This window comes from Gopherus evgoodei, chromosome 8 (assembly GCF_007399415.2).
Source record: "Gopherus evgoodei ecotype Sinaloan lineage chromosome 8, rGopEvg1_v1.p, whole genome shotgun sequence".
Taxonomy (NCBI): Eukaryota; Metazoa; Chordata; order Testudines; family Testudinidae; genus Gopherus; species Gopherus evgoodei.
The window spans coordinates 51179285-51187539 of NC_044329.1; positions in this window are offsets into that span (position 1 = coordinate 51179285).

Consider the following 8255-nt stretch of genomic DNA (forward strand, 5'->3'; position numbering starts at 1 on the left):
TTCACAAACTACCTACCTGTTAGGATTGAAAGCTGCAAATTCTGTTCACCACAAACCCATGTTACCCCACTGAAGTGTTCACTTGTCTTAAGCAAACTCCCAAGTTCCGCATGTCAATGAACTGGCCTCATTTTGTTTAGAGGGCTGAATTTAACTTTAAATTTTGGTTCATGTGCTAAGGTGTACATTTACGGCCACATACTACCCATGTCTGCATTGAAACTTCCCATGATGTCAATGAGAGGCTCGCATAAAGATCAAAGATATAGTGTGCTTTATATTTTGCTACCAAACTTTTACTTACCATCGCTATTAGTTCCTTATTTTTGCTTTCAGCATCACTGAGTGGAAAAATGTACTTGCATTTACGGTCACCTGTAGTTCTGGCCCTTGTTCCTCTCCTTCTCTATACTATTGCTCCAACTTTCCTGTCATTATGCATCTGTCTTTGTTCCCTGCAGCAATTCCCATTTCCTCTCTTTGTGCTTCACTTTCACCTTCCCACCATTGCATCTCCTAAATTAGTGAATGTTGACATATAAAGTGTTATCACTAGGCTTTATATTGTTAAGATGCTAATGAGATTAATAGGGCAGGGGAATTCTCAGTCATTGTATCAGCCTGTCTGCAGATTCAGGAAGAGAAGAGTACATCAGCTACTCATAGTTCATGATTGAAAGGTTATCTTTGCAACTGGTAGGGCAAGAACCTTTGTTTCTACTGAAAACCCATATTTTGCAGAATTTGAATATTCTATGTGGGCCACATAAATAACAAAGTGGAACAGATCAGCCCTTGATCTGGTGGTCTGATGTTTATTAAACAGCTTAAACATAATATCTTTATGTAATTGACATTTGGAACATGTTAATTCCATTGACTACCAAACAGCATTAGTTTCCTTTCCTTTCTGGTAGTGGTATAATTCAACCTGTGCTTCATTGGCATTTGTTTAGTAACACATCACTTGTGAATCTGTCTTTCACTTTTTTTATTTCCTTTTTTGCCTGTTTAGGTCTTTATTCTGGAAATATATAGAATCATAGAATATCAGAGTTGGAAGAGACCTCAGGAGGTCATCTAGTCTAAGCCCCTGCACAAAGCAGGACCATTCCCCAACTAAATCATCCCAGCCAGGGCTTCATCAAGCCTGACCTTAAAAACCTCTAATGAAGGAGATTACACCACTTCCCTAGGTAAACCATCCCAGTTCCACGCGCAGGGCCAGGTAGGCAGACAGAGCTTCAGAGTCTCAATGCGTGGATGAGACGATGGTGTAGAGAGGAGGGGTTTACATTCATTAGGAACTAGGGAAACTTTTGGGATGGGTGGAGCCTATACAGGAGAGATGGTGGAACCAGACTGCTGGCACTTAACATTAAAAAGGTTGTAGACAGGGCCGGTGCAAGGATATTTTGCGCCCTAGGCGAAACTTCCATCTTGCGCCCTCCCCCCCCCCAAAAAAATCACATACATTATACACAATACACAGTCACGAAATTGTGCCCCAGACCTTTTTTTTTAATCTGCCATAAGGCTGCATCAACTGTAAACGAAAAAAAATGAAATTTTATTCCTATTCAGTCCTTTTTCTTGTTCACTATTAAAAGTAAAGGATAGAGAATGCATGTCACTTACTATAATTAACTATTTGAATTTCATCAACTGTTTGACTTAAATATTGATTAAGAGATCAAGATGACTTTCCCTTAAAATTAAGCAATGTTGATTGTAATCAGAAATACACCTTTTTTAGTCACGTATACGTCCTTCCTTCATAACAAAATCTGACTGGGAGTGCTGCAGAACCCATTCTGCCTAACTAGCCATGCACTTCCAAATGATTAAAAACATCAAATGGTACAAACTCAATTTGAATGAAAAATTCCATTTTCTAACTAAATAGGTCACACACACTCAAATGGTTGCCAAGTGCTCTCTGTGGTGGTATGTTCATCTGCTCTAAATGCCTACTAACTTCCCTGTGACAATAATCTTTGCCTTTGATCCAATGAAAGCAGGATGGAAAAGCTCCCCCCGCCCCCCAGAAGACCTAAGACATGATGGCTGGATGACATAAACAGACACCTGTCCCTCACAGGCACTATCTCATAACATGCCAATTGTGCTCAGGACAGAACATCACAGAGGAATATTATGCATTTAGTGGTCTCTACACTGGCCAAGCAACAGCACGACAACTAACCTAACCAGTCCATCCAACTTTTTTGACTGCTTCTTGGGCACTGGTGAGGGGTAACGGTGCCAGACTGAGCCCGGTGATGGGTGCAGTACAAGTCCACAAACTGAGGCAAGGTGCTGGGCCTAGAGTCCTGCTGAGACTGCTGTCCTGCACCAAGTGGAGCACAGCCTCCATGTGGAGAGAACTCAAATAAATATCACACTCCTTCTGCATGATTCCCCCAAGCACTTCTTCAGGCAGCTGCTATGGGGGTCATTCACAGGCTTAGGCCTGCCTGTTGCAGGCAAAACACAGCAGCAGGGCTTAAAACTCAGAAAGGGCCGCCCAGAGGATTCAGGGGGCCTTGGGCAAAGCAAAATTGGGGGCCTCTTCCATAAAACATTTGCAATACTATAGTAACAAGTATTAGGAAATGTAAAAAATAGCTAGTGAAATACATTCAAAAATTAACTTGTACTAATTTGAAAATAAACTAAATATGTTATTTAAAAACCTTAAAAGCTGTAATGGTCTGTATACATTTGCAATTACATAATGGGCAGATGATGGGTGATAGTGATGGTTGGTACCAATGGGCTGTCGCTGCCTGGGGGTGGTGCTGTTGTTGCTCAGGGCTGGGTGGGGAGCTGGGCTCTGGGTTCAGGGGTGCCCAGTTCACAGGGGCTGGGCTCAGGGATGTGGGGAGATGGGGTCAGGGTGGTGTCCAGCTCAGAGGGGCTGGACTCAGAGCTGGGGGTCAGGGCTGTGGGGGGGATGGGGTCAAGGGGGGTGCCTGGGGGCACTGGGGCAGCTCAGCTCTGCAGGCTGCTGTTCTCTGGAGCAGCCCACATACAAGGGGAGCAGGAGCAGGGACCAGCCAAGGACCAAGGGCGCAGGAGCACAGGCGCCTGAGGCCGAGCTGTGGGGAAGCACTTGCTTACCTTGCCCAGCACATGAGCGTCAGAGTCTTCTTTCTTCTTCCACTCCACCAGATCACCGCTGAGGCTTTTTTCTTCTCCTGCCCCTCGCTGGGGCTGATGTGGAGGCTGAGCCAAGGGGCAGCCCCCGCTTTCCTCCAGAAGCCCTTGTGTCGCGCCCTCGCAGGGCTCCTACCACATGCGCTAAGCAGAGCTGTGCAGCTCTGCCCAGGCTCCCCCCCATGAGAAAAATTGCATAGGCTGGAGCCCCTACTCTGGGAGGGAGAGGGATTCTGATTTCTGAGCCTCTGCTAGCAGCCCAGGGATTCCCCTGGGTCAGCGCGCCGCTGGCAGCCTGAACCTCTGGGCAGTCGCAGCGCCGCCCTGACCCGGGGGGGGGCCCCCTGGGCTGCCGGCTGCCGCGGCGGCGCCGCCCTGACCTGGGGGGGGGCCCCCCTGGGCTGCCGGCTGCCGCGGCGGCGCCGCCCTGACCCGGGGGGGGCCCCCCTGGGCTGCCGGCTGCCGCGGCGGCGCCGCCCTGACCCGGGGGGGGGCCCCCCTGGGCTGCCGGCTGCCGCGGCGGCGCCGCCCTGACCCGGGGGGGGCCCCCCTGGGCTGCCGGCTGCCGCGGCGGCGCTGCCCTGACCCGGGTCAGTGCGCCTCCGTGGCAGCCGGCAGCCCGGGGTTTCCCTGGGCCAGGGGACCCCCTGGGCTGCGGGCTGCCGCGGCAGCGCCCTGACCCAGGGGAGCCCCTGCTCTGCCGGCTGCTGCCGGCAGCAGCGGCCAGTCAATCCATTTAAAAAAATTTTTGGAGTGCTTTTTGGTGCCCCCAAATCTCGGCGCCCTAGGCAACCGCCTGGTTCGCCTAAATGGTTGCACCAGCCCTGGTTGTAGAGCAGTTTTTAAACTAGGAGATGGGGGCAAGCCAGCTGCTGCAGAGGAGCATGTGAATTGGACACAGACTTCTCTTAGGTGAGAGTCTGATGATACAGAATCTCCAGGTTATAGTCAGTAGCAGAGGACGGAAGAAGATAATGTAAGGACCAGATCAGATGATAAACAGTCACATAAAAAAGAATCTGGCACATCAGAAAAGGGCAGACAAATAAACAGGGACAAGTTTTTAAAGTGGTTGTACACAAATGCTAGAAGTCTAAATAATAAGATGGGTGAACTAGAGTGCCTTGTAATAAAGGAGGATATTGATATAATAGGCATCACAGAAATCTGGTGGACTGAGAGCAATCAATGGGAAACAGTCAAAATATATCAGAAGGACAGAGTAGGTCGTGCAGGAGGAGGAGTGGCACTATATGTGAAAGAAAATGTGGATTTGCTTAAGATTTTTACTTCATTTGAATCTACATGTTCCATAGAATCTCTATGGATAGAAATTTCATGCTCTAATAAAAATATAACATTAGGGATCTATTATTGACCACCTGACCAGTACAGTAATAGTGATGATGAAATGTAAGGGAAATTAGAGACGCTATTAAAATGAAGAACCCAATAATAGTGGGGGACTTCAATTATCCCCATATTGACTGGGAACATTTCACTTCAGGACGAAATGCAGAGATAAAATTTCTTGATACTTTAAATGACTGCTTCATGGAGCAGCTGGTACGGGAACCCACAAAGGGAGAGGCAACTCTAGGTTTAATCCTGAGTGGAGCACAGGAGCTGGTCCAAGAAGTAACTATAGCAGGACCGCTTGCAAATAGTTCCCATAGTATAACAACGTTTAACATCCCTGTGGTGGGAAGAACATCTCAACAGCCCAACACTGTGGTATTTAATTTAAAAAGGGGGAACTATACAAAAATGAGGGGGTTAGTTAAACAAAAGTTTAAAAAGTACAGTGACTAAAGTGAAATCCCTGCAAGCTGCATGGGCGCTTTTTAAAGACCCCATAATAGAGGCCCAACTTCAATGTATACCCCAAATTAAGAAACACAGTAAAACAACTAAAAAAGAGCCACCATGGCTTAACAACCATGTAAAGGAAGCAGTGAGAGACAAAAAGACTTCCTTTAAAAAGTGGAAGTCAAATCCTAGTGAGGAAAATAGAAAGGAGCATAAACACTGCCAACTTAAGTGCAAGAGTGTAATAAGAAAAGCCAAAGAGGAGTTTGAAGAATGGCTAGCCATAAACTCCAAAGGTAATAACAAAATGTTTTTGAAGTACATCAGAAGCAGGAAGCCTGCTAAACAACCAATGGGGCCCCTTGACGATCGAAATACAAAAGGAGCACTTAAAGATGATAAAGTCATTGTGGAGAAACTAAATGGATTCTTTGCTTCAGTCTTCACGGCTGAGAATGTTAGGGAGATTCCCAAACCTGAGCTGGGTTTTGTAGGTGACACATTTGAGGAACTGTCACAGATTGAAGTGTCACTAGAGGATGTTTTGGAATTAATTGATCAATTTAATAGTAACAAGTCACAGGGACCAGATGGCATTCACCCAAGAGTTCTGAAAGAACTCAAATGTGAAGTTGTGGAACTATTAACTAAGGTTTGTAACCTGTCCTTTAAATCGGCTTCGGTACCCAATGACTGGAAGTTAGCTAATGTAATGCCAATATTTAAAAAGGGCTCTAGAGGTGATCCCGGCAGTTACAGACCGGTAAGTCTAACGTTGGTACCGAGCAAATTAGTCGAAACAATAGTTAAGAATAAAATTGTCAGACACATAGAAAAACATAAACTGTTGAGCAATAGTCAACATGGTTTCTGTAAAGGGAAATCATGTCTTACTAATCTATTAGAGTTCTTTGAACGGATCAACAAACATGGACAAGGGGGATCCAGTGGACATAATGTACTTAGATTTTCAGAAAGCCTTTGACAAGGTCCCTCACCAAAGGCTCTTATATAAATTAAGTTATCAGAGCATAAAAGGGAAGGTCCTTTCATGGACTGAGAACTGGTTCAAAGACAGGGAACAAAGGGTAGGAATTAATGGTAAATTCTCAGAGTGGAGAGGGGTAACTAGTGGTGTTCCGCAAGGGTCAGTCCTTGGACCAATCCTATTGAATTTATTCATAAATGATCTGGAGAAAGGGGTAAACAGTGAGGTGGCAAAGTTTTCAGATGATACTAAACTACTCAAAAGTAGTTAAGACCAAAGCAGATTGTGAAGAACTTCAAAAAGATCTCACAAAACTAAGTGATTGGGCAACAAAATGTCAAATGAAATTTAATCTGGATAAATGTAAAGTAGTGCACATTGGAAAAAATAACCCCAATCATACATACAATATGATGGGGCCTAATTTAGCTACAACGAGTCAGGAAAATGAACTTGGAGTCACCTTGGATAGTTCTCTGAAGATGTCCATGCAGTGTGCAGAGGCAGTCAAAAAAAAACAAACAGGATGTTAGGACTCATTAAAAAGGGGATAGAGAAGAAGACTGAGAATATATTATTGCCCTTATATAAATCCATGGTACGCCGACATCTTGAATACTGTGTACAGATGTGGTCTCCTCACCTCAAAAAAGATATTCTAGCACTAGAAAAGGTTCAGAAAAGGGCAACTAAAAGGATTAGGGGTTTGGAGAGGGTCCCATATGAGGAAAGATTAAAGAGGCTAGGCCTCTTCAGCTTGGAAAAGAGGAGACTAAGAGGGGATATGATAGAGGTATATAAAATCATGAGTGATGTGGAGAAAGTGGATAAGGAAAAGTTATTTACTTATTCCCATAATACAAGGACTAGGGGTCACCAAATGAAATTAATAGGCAGCAGATTTAAAACAAATAAAAGGAAGTTCTTCTTCACACAGCGCACAGTCAACTTGTGGAACTTTTTACCTGAGGAGGTTGTGAAGGCTAGGACTATAACAGTGTTTAAAAGGGAACTGGATAAATTCATGGTGGTTAAGTCCATAAATGGCTATTAGCCAGAACGGGTAAAGAATGGTGACCCTAACCTCTGTTCATCAGAGGATGGAGATAGATGACAGGAGAGATATGACTTGATCATTGCCTGTTAAGTTCACTCCCTCTGGGGTACCTGGCGTTGGCCACTGTTGGTAGACAGATACTAGGCTAGATGGACCTTTGGTTTGACCCGGTACGGCCGTTCTTATGTTATGTTCACTCTCCTAGTGAAAAAGTTTTTCCTAATATCCAACATAAACCTCTCCCATTGCAACTTGAGACCATTACTCCTTATTCTATCTGAGAACAGTCTAGATCCATCCTCTTTTCAACTACCTAAAAGGAGGTTCCAAGCAGCTATCAAATCCCCTCTCATTCTTCTCTTCTGCAGACTAAACAATCCCAGTTCCCTCAGCCTCTCCTCATGAGGCATGTGCTCCAGCCCCTAATAATTTTTGTTGCCCTTTTCTGGATTCTTTCCAATTTTTCCACATCCTTCTTTTGCAAGTCTTAAGTAATCTAGCTGGTAGCATCCCCTAGGGCATGTACACTTGCTTTTTAATGTTACACATTTGAGCCCAAGAATAAAAAAAGGTCTCTTTTCCAAATGCTTGTAAGCGGTGGGGATCCCAGAGTCCAAACGTCTACACAACAGTTTTCAGCCATTGAGCCCAGCCCCTCGAACCCAAGTCAGCTGACCCAAGCCAGCTATGCCCATGCTGTGGGTCTTTTATTCCAATGTAGTCATACTGAAAAAGTGCCAAATTCCACTCTTCCTTCTTGGTGGTGACCAAGATGTTTAGTATTAAACATTGTATTCCACTGTTCCTCTTGGTGGTGACCTGTGTCACCACCAAGATATTTAGTATTAGCTAACTTTTTAATTAAAAAAGTATTTTTAGTTAATTTCCCGCTGTTGCAGGTACTGTAGTCTTGGGTTCTTCTGTTCTCAGCCTTGTTTCCACAAATGTGGACTTGGTTTTTAATTCATTCCCTTTGTGTTGCCCCTTCTTTGCAGCTGTTAGGCCTGTCTATGTCTATGGGATTCATGGCTGATACTGGTAAGAAAACTAGCTTTTGACCTAGTAGTAACTTTGGCATTGCAAGATGCAGTGATGACTCTGTTCAGCGTCTATGAGGTATTGTGAAGAGCATGGTCCCAACCAGTGCTCTCTCTCTTTTTTCTTCACTCTAGGAAAAGGGTCCAGAGGGCCTTCTCAAATTCCTGTTATAGTAGAGGCTCTTATAACGAAGTTGACTAGAGT